We start from the raw sequence: 11,750 nt of genomic DNA, 5'->3' as shown, positions 1-11,750 counted from the left end.
TCCTGACAAAGAAGAAAAAGTGTCACAGTCATAACTTTTGAGTATCTACTGGGTAACAATAATATAATTTCAATACACATAGATGTGTAAATAACTTGAAATCTGGAATGATGATGATTCTTCATGTTTTATTTGCTCAGTATTCTTTGCTCAGGATTATTGGTGAATTTGGGGCTCTTCAGGTTCCATGTCAATTTAGTCCTGTGAGGATTGCCACTGAAATCACTGGCTCTGAATATACAGGAATAGGAAATATGTTCCCATTTTCTGATGTTTTTTAATTGCCTTTCTTTATTAGTTTCATAGTTTTCATTATCAAATTTTTTATTAATTCTGCTAGACTAATACCTAAGTATTTCATTTTATGAAGCCACTGTGAATGGTATATTTTTAAAACTTTTTTCCTCAACAGCTGCATTATACCACCTTTTATATGGTGATTTTGTGTCCTGCTATATTGCTGAAATTGTTTACTACTTTGAGAGGACTTTCTGACAAAGTTTTTGCTTTCATTTAAAGTTTAGGTCATCTGAGAATAAAATGTTTTCATCTCTTTTGTGGTAGGTCTCATTAATGCATTTATATATCTATCTATATTGGATATACATATGTATGTTGTATACACACACATGTATGCATATATATATATGTGGTATATGTACATCTACTCCTTTAATAATCACTCCAATTAACTTAAATCATTATATATATATATATATATACATTATATATATATACATTGTATATACATCAATATATATATATATATATATATATATATAGAGAGAGAGAGAGAGAGAGAGAGAGAGAGTCCTGATTCCACTCTGATTCCACTGGTTGAATTTTGGAACACTGTGTTGAAAAAGATGGGAGACATACTTGTCATGTTCCTGGATTTAGAGCAAGATGTTTCAACATTTTTCAGTTTGATATATTGTGGGTAATATGTTTGGTATAAACATGTTTATCAGATTGAGAGGAGGTTCTTCTATTCATATTTTTAAAAGATTTTTCTTATGAATATCTGCTGGGCTTTATGCCCAGCTGTTGGAGATTTTGGAAACGATTTCATGTGCCTGTTGAGATGTTCATATGAATTTTTTTTCCATTTTCTATATGTGTGATGCTTTACATTTATTCATTTGCAAATACAGAACCGTCTTTGCATTAATGGGATGAAGCCTACTCAGTCTGGATGTATGTTTTTTAAAATGGCTTATATTCTGTGTGCCAAGCAGGTGCTGGTGCTCTTTGAATATGTTCATTAATGAAATTTCCATACAGTTTGCCTTTTTAGTTGGGGCTTGGCTCCTCTGTGAAATCAAGGTAATGCTAGCTACCAGAAATATGTTTAACAATACTCTTTTCTTTGTCTTTCAATTACAGTAATTGAAGAGTGTCATGGTTCATGTCACTGCCCCTTGCAAGCCTCAGGCCATCATGGACACAGCCAAATCCAATGTTTATGATTGGTTTATTATCTAGAACCTGGATTGGTGATAAGAATGCTACATTCATCCAGGCTTAGAACCAGCATATAATGTAATGATGGAAAAAAGATATGTCTTTTTCTTTTGCCCAGTTCCTGCTTTTGCTATTAGAGGCTGCCATGAATGTCTGCCCCGCCATGCAACACTGCTTTGAAGCCAACAGAATATGTACTCAAACCCCCAAGAACTTTAAGGAATAAACCTCTTTTCCTTCATTTTGAGTGTCAGGTATTTTGTTTCAGTAATGAGAGAAAAGTAATCAAGACAGAATTTGGTACCAGAAGAGTGGGGTTGTTCTTGTGGCTGTATCTAATCGTGTAGTTCAAGAGCCTTTGCAAATGGCTTGTGGGAAAAGTTGGAAAGGTTCAGAGGTGTTTTCTGAATGCATAAAGCTAGAACAGCTTAGGTTGTTCCATAGGGGAGATTCTGGTAACAGCTCAGGAGACTAGAAGACTAATAGAAATCCTTCCATTAAAGACCAGGCCTGGGAAGTTTCTGCTGGAATGAAGGAGTGCGTTGGTTGTTGGACTCCCACAAGATGTGTGTCACGGCTTGGCAGAAAGTTTGTCTGCACTTTGTTCATGTCCAGAGACTTTGCCTGAAACTGACATTAAGGGCAACAGACTGATTAATCTGGCAAAGGAAATTTCAAGGCAGGTGAATATTTAGGTGGCTATTGTTGGAGGCCTTTAGCCAGATTTATATTGCAAATCAAGAGCAAAGAGCCCAGCAAGATGACTTCAAACATTGTGAGTTTGAACTGTAAAGATAGAGCTGAGACCTATATTGCTGAACAGAAACAGAGAAATAATAAAGATGGCTTAGGGCACCCTGGAAAGCAGAGTGTCTCCACCTTTGGCCGCCTCAAAATTGAAAAATGAAAGAATTTCTTTGGCAGAGAATGCCACAGACTGCTAGAATCAAGAGTGGCGGCAGAGGCCACAGGAGGTTCCAGAATGACATTGGCCACAGCAAATTCCAGAATGGCTGTTACATAGAAAATCTGTTCCTCACAATCAGGTTCAGAGAGTTCAGCAATCCAGGTACTCAACCACTACAGCTGAGAGAGAGGAGAGTCTGACTACTGCTCCAACTGGCAGCGGACCTTAGCAGCATCCATGTGGCACTAGTTTTAGAATGGAAAATGCATGAGTTCTGAGGTTAAAAATGCTCCCATCCCAACTTCAGAAGGTCTGGGGAGCCAGATTTTGTGTCTCTGAGAGGGCACTATGTAAAGCTGTGAGAAGCAAAGATACAGTGGCGACCCCCAATGTTTGGAAAAGCCAGGAACATGGATCATCCAAGGGAAGCTGTGAAGATTGAACAGAGAGGGCTTAAGAGACAAGCTCTAGGAACTGGAACCCCTGGAAGTGCCATGGGGTTAGAGTCATTCAAGCCCTTTAAAGCCTGCAGTCAGATTGCTTCTGATGATGAGCATGAAACTCCATGAATTAATGTTCACTCTGCTGGATTTTGGCCTTGCTTTATTTCAAATGCTTTGTATTCCCCTGTTCATAAATTTTGAAATGCTAATATTTATATTGTGTCATTTTATGTTGGAAGTGTTTAAGTTTGTTTTCATTTGTACTGGATCTTGCAGCCAACAGTGTCCCTTAAATCTCAGAAGAGATTTGAGATTTTGACTTTTCAGCAATGCTGAAATTGTTAGAACTTTGGTACCTCTTAGAGATGAACAAAATGTCTTTTGTATAAAGGATGTGTATGAGTCTTTGTGGGGCCAGGTTTGGGATGTCATGGTTTATGTCAGTGGCCCCCTCAAGTCTCATGCAATCACGGACATGGCCAAATCTAGTGTTTATAATTGGTCTGTTGTCTAGCACTTGGATTGGTGACATGAGTCCTACTCACCTATCCCACAGTGTTGAAGCCAGCACAAAATGTAATTGCAGGAAGAAGGTGTGTCTGGTTTTTTTTTTTTTCCTGGATCCTGCTTTTGCTTTTTTGTGGCCACCATGAGTGGCTGCCCTACACCACACTGCCTTGTAGCCAGTTGAGTATGGACTCAAACCTCCAAGAACTATAAGAAATAAACCCTTCCTTCCTTCATTTTTGTTGTCAGGTATTTTGTCTCAGCAACAAGAGAAAAGTAACCAAGACAAACAGTATTTGCATGAGATCTTCCCCAATGTCTTTTTCTTTTTTTAATTTTTATTTAAAGAAAGACTAAACAAAACAGAAAATAAGTAGAATTAATACATACATTCAGAGAAAAAATAAACAGTAAGAAATCAATAGTTGATGTTTACATATTGTCATTTTACAAATAGTTGTTCAAGATACAAAAATGGAACATGTAAAGTGGGAATTCAAACAGAGAAACTGCAAACAGTTCTGTTCAACTGTCCAACAAAAACTTAGTAACATGGTTGTCAATCCTATACACTTAAACATATATGCAGTTATACATATCTTCATTTATGTTTAGATTAAACAAACTAAAGCAAGTTAAACTCATTCTGAACAAAGAATAATAGTATTGCTGGATTTCACATCATGACACTCCATGATCAGCACTGGGTATTGTAGTGTCTTATTTTTTTAATTTAATTTAAAGAAAGACTAAACAAAACAGAAAACAGTTAGAAATAATAATTTCAAAGAAAAATAAACAGTAAGAAATCACTAGTTGATGATTACAGATTGTCTTGTTACAAATAGTTATTCAAGATACTAAAGTGGAGCTTATAAAGTGGGGATTCAAACAGTGAGATTGCAACCAGTTCTGTTCAACTATCCAACAAAAATTAGAAATACGGTTATCAATCCTATACACCTAAACATACATGCAGTTATCCATATCTTCAATTATGTTGAGATTGAACAAACCTAAGCAGGCTAATATCACTCTGAACAAAGAATAATACTATTGTTGGGTTTCACATTATGACACTCCAGGATCAGCACTGGGTATTTTAGTGTCTCTTTTTCTTCAAAGTATCTGTTCATTTCATCATGTGTCATATGATCAGTTCTCATAAACTGTTTATGGATTCTACACATGCATGAGTCTTAACATGTATTTATATCCTTTCTATATTAGGGGAGAAACAAAACAAAGCAGGACAAAACAAAACTTATTCCTATAAACACGTGAAATGAAATAAACGTGTAAGACCATTGTGCAAATCGTTCTACCATAGTTCTTGCGTTGTCTCTTGTTATCTCCAAAAGAATTGGCTATATAATCAAACATATTATAATTGAATATGTTAGTACATAACAGTATTAATAAAAATACAACTTTGTATATAGTATAGAACTTCAAAAACCAGCAGTTATCAAACCAGAATGTGTATCATTGAGTCTTGTCATCTTCAGTGTAGTTGCCTATATACTTGATACTATCAGTTTTGAATAAAATCTTCTCTGCCTCATTTCTGTTATGCTCTTTTTTTGTCATCACTTGTCTGCTTATCTTCTTCATTCTGTTTTCTGCTCCATTCATTGAGGCCTCTCTGCCACTGTTCCTGGTGTCCTAGTAGTTTTCTCTCTCTCTAGAATGCCCTGAAGTATTCTGTAGAGTTGGATTGGTGGTTACAAATTTCCCAAGTTCCTCTTGGTCTTGGAAGCATCTTGTTTCTCCATTAAATTCTACAGACAATTTATCAGGGTATATCAATCTGGGATGGATATTACTTTCTTTCAGGGCTTGGAATATTTCGCTCTAGGCTCTTCTTGACTTGATGGTTTGTGTCGAGAAGTCTACCATTATTCTGATGGGCCTTCCTCTATAGGTTATCTGTTTCTTGTCTCTAACAGTTTTTAGTATTTTGTTCTTATATTGAATTTCTAAGATCTTGATTATTATATTGTGGGTGTAGGTCTGTTGTGGATGTAGGTAGCTGGAGTTCTGTATGCCTCATATATCAGAATATCATTTCTTTTTCCTATGTTTGGAAAGTTTCTTTTATTATTTCTTAATAACCTTGGTAGTTCATTTGTTTGCATCCTAGCTTCTTCATTTACATTCTTTATTCTCAAGTTATGGATTCTTTTGTCGTCTTCTACCCTTTGTATCGTTACTGCTTGTTTCCTTGTTATTTTTATAAAGTTTTCCCTTTCATACTCACACATTGCAAATTTGTCCTCCAGTTTGGATAATCTATCCCTAGTTTCTTTCAAGCTGATTTGCCATCTTTCCATAGAGTTTTTTAATTTCCTGGTGAACTCTTTGAATCTGCTTCATGTATTCTATATTTCTTTTATATGTTTCACCAAATTGTTCTCTCCTTTGTTTGAGTTCCTCCCTTCTTCTGTCTGTGTCTGCTTGAGGTGTGCTTAGTATCTCTTTTATTAATCTTCTTATATCTTGCTTTATTTGGCTAAATATTTCACTTTTGAATTCGTCTATAAGGTCCCCAATATATATCTTTATGTCCATTGGTGCTGTGTCTGATATTGCATATTTTGCTGTTCTCATTCTCCTTTGTATTTACCTGGCCTGAGTCAATGTTCTCAGGCTTGGGGCCTGGGGACTTTTTGTTGTTGTTTCCTCTTCCCATCTTTTTTGCTTCTTCCAGGAGGCCCCAGGTTCTTTCTTTGTTGGTTACAATTCTTCTGAATCGCACTGCCTAGATGACCCTTCACACTACAGTGTGGTAGAGAGTTGCAGACAGGGACAGTGTATGCTGGCCCCTCCCCTCCAGATCAGTCAAGCTGCTATGGCATGCACTACTGTATCACTCTGCAATGCCCAACTTCCGAACCAGCCAAACTTCTGAGGCCCCACTGGGCCAGTGTGGTTAGTATGCACCACTGCAGCAGGGATTTGATCTCAGGATAACCTATTGGGTCTCAGTTGGGTCACATGATTCAGGTCTAACTCACTCCACCAATCCCATTTGGGAAGGAAACAATTGACTGAAGTCACTTATGCCCTTTGTACTTGCCAGTTCTGCCTGGTCCCAGAATGTTGTCCACTGGAGTCTCCTATTTTAATGGCTCCACTCCCATCACTCACCACAGGTCGATGTAGACTCTCGGCCAACTCAGCTCTCTGTTCAGCTCGATGACCCTCGAACTCAATGTAACTGTGCCTCCAGTGAGTTGAAGTGGTGGGACCTCAGACAGCTGGCAAGTCGTGACAGGACCCTGGCCAGGCAGCAGGACCATGGCAAGGTGCAGCAGGACCCTGGCAAGTCACAGTGTCAGCCAGTCACAGCAGGACCTCGGATGGTCGGAAAGTCACCTTAAGTTCTTCTTGGGAAGAGAGAATTCATCTCCCTCTTTTTGGGGCTCCCCACTCTGTATTATGTTGAATTCTAAGTTGACTATCTCAGGGGAGCTTCTGTAGCCAGTTATCTATCCATCACCTTTGCTCCTCCTGCCCAATGTTCTTTCTAATCATTGGTGAATCCATCACTTTATGCACCAATCTTAGAGTACAGGTGTTTATCACTGCCTCAATAACTTTGAATGTTATTAGGTTATTCAGAGACATTGTATCATCTTGGAAAATTTTGTAGTTTAGACAGATTTTAAAATCATAATATTTTCTCTGCACTCTATAGATTTTAGAATAGAGGTGTATTAAATAATTACCAATAAGCTTCTCTATTTCCAACTTGATCATGTCATTTTCATCACAGTCATATTTATGGAGATTGGGTGCAGATTTTTTTTGCTAATACTTTGCAAGACCTATCTCTTGATTTCCTGATTCTTTCATCACAACTCATTTTTTTGTATTTTTTTTATTTAAAGAGAGAAGAAAAAAAAAAGAAAGGACATTAAAAATCAATGCAGTAAAAGGGTACAAATAATACAGTATTTCTAGGAAAAAATATATACAATACAAAATCACCAGTTAACAGGCTACACATTATCTTCCCAGAAACAGTCACTAAATTAAAGCATATAAAGTGAACATTCATACAGTGGAATTGGAGACAGTTCCGTTCAATGATCCAACAAAAGCTCAGTTATATGGTTTTCCATCCTACACTCTCGAACATACCTGCAGGTATATCCCTTAGTCCACCTTACTTTCCTCTCTTTTTTTTACAGTAACAATTAGACTTTTAGGGTTTTTTTTTCTCTCACGGTTCTTATTATTTTTTTGAAGAGAATAAAAACAAATGTGACTAAACAAAACAGAGTCAGTTAGAACAAAAGGGTGGGCATAGCACGTGATGCAAAAATAGAATACCAGGAGATCAAAAATAGAATACCAGGTTACCATTGTACCTCTTGCTATTTTCAAATTGAGTTGTCTATATCATCAGGTATAATAGAATTGATCAAAACAATATGGACCAAAACCAATAAAATCTACACTGAGGACCTTACAGGACTTCAAAAAAAAAAAAAAAAAAAAAGGATGATAGCCAATCCATATTGGGCATCATAGTATATCTTATTGCCTTCAAAGTGATTGCCTATACCCTCAAACTTGATACTATCAAAATAGAATATATAATAATCAGACAGAACAAGATGGGGAGAGCAATACTGGGGTTCAAGTCAGGTTAATAGGTCAACAAAATGTTACTATAATATGTCCCGTTGTTCTTTAATTTGGTTTTCCCTTAATTAAAAAAATGAGAGAAAATAGATTAATTTAAAAATAGGGGGAAGATTGAGATAAGAAAGGATATTGTAATAGAACAATGCAAGGCGGAACCGAGCAATTCAAGCATCATTGTGTTTCACCACCAGATAATCTAACATAATAGTAGTCACCACAGTGCCTCCTTCCTTAAATTATTTGAGTGTAACTTCAAGTGCTATAATATCAAGCATATCTAGACAGTGTGAAGCCTTTCAAGAGAATGCAAGAATTACAGGGTATTTAGAACCTGCTAATAGAAAACAAACAATGGTTTCTATATTATCTCTTTGCCTATAAAGAGTTTTGTTTATATTATAGCATATAGTGAAATATAGTAAGATACAACATGTTAAAACCAGTGGAAACAGATATACTACAACTTGATGGAACTTTAAAACAAGACTGTATTAAATCAGCACTAGCTTTTATGTTGTGCTGCTTTCTTCAAAATAGCTATTCGTACTATCATAGATACTAAAATCGAACAACCCAGGTTAAAACCATTATGGTTAATGAGTGAAAACTTTATATGGCTTCAAACCAATATGATTAGGAGTCATGATTTACACATACTTCTATATATTCTTATCATTTCTTACACTAGGGAAACTATTTGGTATTTATACATGTGAGTTTGATTTATTTCACTTATGAGTATGGTCTCAAGCTGCGTCCATTTATTTATACATATCTCAATGCGGTCATTCTTTATAGCTGAGTAGTACTCCATTGCATAAAAATTCCACAACTTTTAATCCATTCTTCAGTTGATGGACATTTAGGTTGTTTCCAAGATCTGGCTATTACAAATTGTGCTGCTATAAACATTGGTGCACATATATCACTGTGGTATGATGCTTTCAGTTCTGGGAATATGCCTAGAAGTGGTATAGCTGGGTCATATGGGGCTTCCAGTCCTAGTTTTCTGAGAAATCTCCAGACTGACCTCCACAGTGGTTGCACTAGCCTACACTCCACCAACAGAGCAGGAGAGTTCCTTTTTCTCCACAGCATCTCCAGCATTTGTTACCACTCATATTTTTAAAGTTTGGTAATGTTGCTGCATTTACCAATTCATTTCTCCATATTATTAAAATATATTCCACACATAAATAAGCCATATAAATTTATTATTTTGATTGGGAAGAAACAAAAATAATAAAACACTATGACCTAGAATACATAATTGTATTAACAAGTGTTAAAATATTAAATTTACGTGAAGACACCTGGATATTAAATACTTTTCTAATGAAGATCCATTTGTCAAAACTCTCATGCAAATTGTTACTTACATTTTAACAGAGCAGATTCTCCTACTCATTCTTTCTAGGGCCCCCATCACCTCCTTGTTCCTCAGGCTATAGATTATAGGATTGAGCATTGGGGTGAGTATGGTATAAAAGACAGCCAAGATCTTGGCCTGTGCTGGAGATCAGAAGGATTTGGGGGGGGACATAAGTGTGGACAAAAGGTGCATAGTTGAAAGTCAGCACAGAGAGTTGGGTGCTGCAGGTGGAATAGGCCTTCTTCCTGCCTTCTGGTAAGCTATTGTGGTAGACAGCAAGGAAAACTTTCCCATAGGAAGACACAATGACAACGAAAGGGAGCAGGAGAAAGATGATGGTGCTGAAGAACACAGTGTATTCATAGATGCTGCTGTCCACACAGGCCAGAGGCAGCATGGCTGGGCCTTCACAGAAGAAATGACTGATGGCCCTGGATGAGCAGTAAGGGATATGAAAGGCATACACTATATGAGCACAGGTGTTGACAGTGCCCAGTGTCCAAGATCCCAGGATCATCAGCACACACACTCTTCTGTTCATGTGGATGGGGTAGTGCTGAGGAAAGCAAATAGTCACATAATGCTCATAGGCCTTGGACATCAAAATCAGTGTATCAAAATCAAAACCTCCTAAAGGCACAAAGAAGAAAACCTGGAACACACATCCAATGATGTAGACAGACTTGTTTCCACATAGAAAGTCAGAGACCATCTTGTGGATAGTGGTGTAGGTGTACATGAGGTTCATGAGGGAGAGTTGACTGAGCAGGACATACATGGGAGTTATAGAGGTGGGCGTCCAGGAGGATGAGCAGGACCATGGCCAGGTTTCCAGCCAGGGCTATCAGGAAGATGGGGACAATGAGAATGAAGAGGACAAGGGCAGCCCTTGATGTGGGGGGCAGGCCCAGGAGAATGAAGTCAGTGAAGATATGAGTGCAATTTTCCATTTTGTAATAGTATGGATTACCCTAAAGACAGACACAACCGTGAATAATTACAGATCATAACCAACTTTGAGCAATTCGCTGATGTAATTTTGTTGTTCCTTGTTCATCAGCTGTATAATATTGCAATGAGAATTCAATTCTGAAAAAGTAAATGACATTTTCATTATCTACTTTATTTTAAACAACAATCATGATATGAAATCTGTGTATGAAACTTGAAAATTCACAGAACATTTATATTTTAACTTCATGCTATGAATGCTTCACTGCAATATATTGACTTAAATTATGTCAGATTCTGATTTAGTTCAAAATATGCACTTGAAAACCCTGAACCACAACACTTTTAACCCTTTCTGTATTATTTACAAGGTTTAATGCACTCACATATGATTTTGTTAAGTAGTCATTTTTTTCTGACCTATTTCTAATATTTCATGGGTTAAGCACCCATTTTGTGGAAATAACTATTACTTTTGATAGTCTTTGTCCCGAATCTCCCCCACCCAACTTGCATTAGGTCAGATGTCTTTGTAAATCTCTTTTGTTCAAAAGTCTTGATGTATTCTTGCTGCCACACACCTTTTAAATAAAGTCGTGTTCCTTGGCAGTTTTATTTCTATGGCTGGCCATCATTCTTCCTGTTCCAGCACCTTCCTCCATAAGCAGGTGGACAGCAGACATAATGAGAGATGCTCAGTATAAGTCATCAGCTGGCAAATTCAAATCAAAACTGAAGTGAGACAGCACCACATACTCACAAGGTAAATCTTGATTAAAGAAGCAAATGAAAGAGAAAGGATGTCTTGATAGAAAAAGAAAGGCTTGAAATATTTATTATTTGTGTGTTTATAAACCTTATGGTCACAGTGATAATTACTATAGTGATCACTCCGATTGTAACAATACTACAGTGATATAATAACTCCACGTTTGGATGAGTATTACATCTGTTTTAATAGCCATTTTCATGTAAGAAAATTCACCATATTCACAGGGAGAAAAAAGAGCTCATCTTTAGATGAAGCATAATAAAATGTCGTATGCAAACACAATGGAATACTTAGTGTTTCAAAGGGAACAATGTTGGCATATAATGAAAGAGGCATAAAATAAACAACTTTGAGCCATGTGAAATATTCCAATCACAAAAGAACAAATGCTGTATAAATTCACTTCATGAAATAAACTCCCTGGTCAAAATTAGAGAGAAAGATGAGGTTTTTCAGGGGCTGGCTGAACAGAAGGAGAATGAACAGAAGGAGAGGTGTTATTTAAAGCTTTTCCACCTATTCTGCAGTAAGGTGAAAAATGTCCAGAGCTATGTATGGTGGACTTTTAAAGCACAGTTGTATGAATGTGCTGAGTGCTACATAGCTGTGATCATAGAAGTGACTAACACAGTACAATTTTCCTAAGTATCTGAACCCTATTAGAATAAACAAAACATC

The 11,750-nt window shown here is 36.8% G+C and overlaps 1 pseudogene; it reads right to left on the bottom strand.

The window, feature by feature from the left end:
• Nucleotides 1–9,352: 9,352 nt before the first annotated feature.
• On the bottom strand, nucleotides 9,353–10,299 carry LOC100735056 (olfactory receptor 2L3-like; annotated as a pseudogene).
• Between the last annotated feature and the right edge of the window lie 1,451 nt (nucleotides 10,300–11,750).

The sequence above is a fragment of the Cavia porcellus genome, unplaced genomic scaffold, assembly GCF_034190915.1.
Source record: "Cavia porcellus strain 051 isolate PalLab524CR breed Dunkin Hartley unplaced genomic scaffold, mCavPor4.1 scaffold_2, whole genome shotgun sequence".
Lineage (NCBI taxonomy): Eukaryota > Metazoa > Chordata > Mammalia > Rodentia > Caviidae > Cavia > Cavia porcellus.
This window is presented reverse-complemented; position numbering and strand designations above follow the sequence as displayed.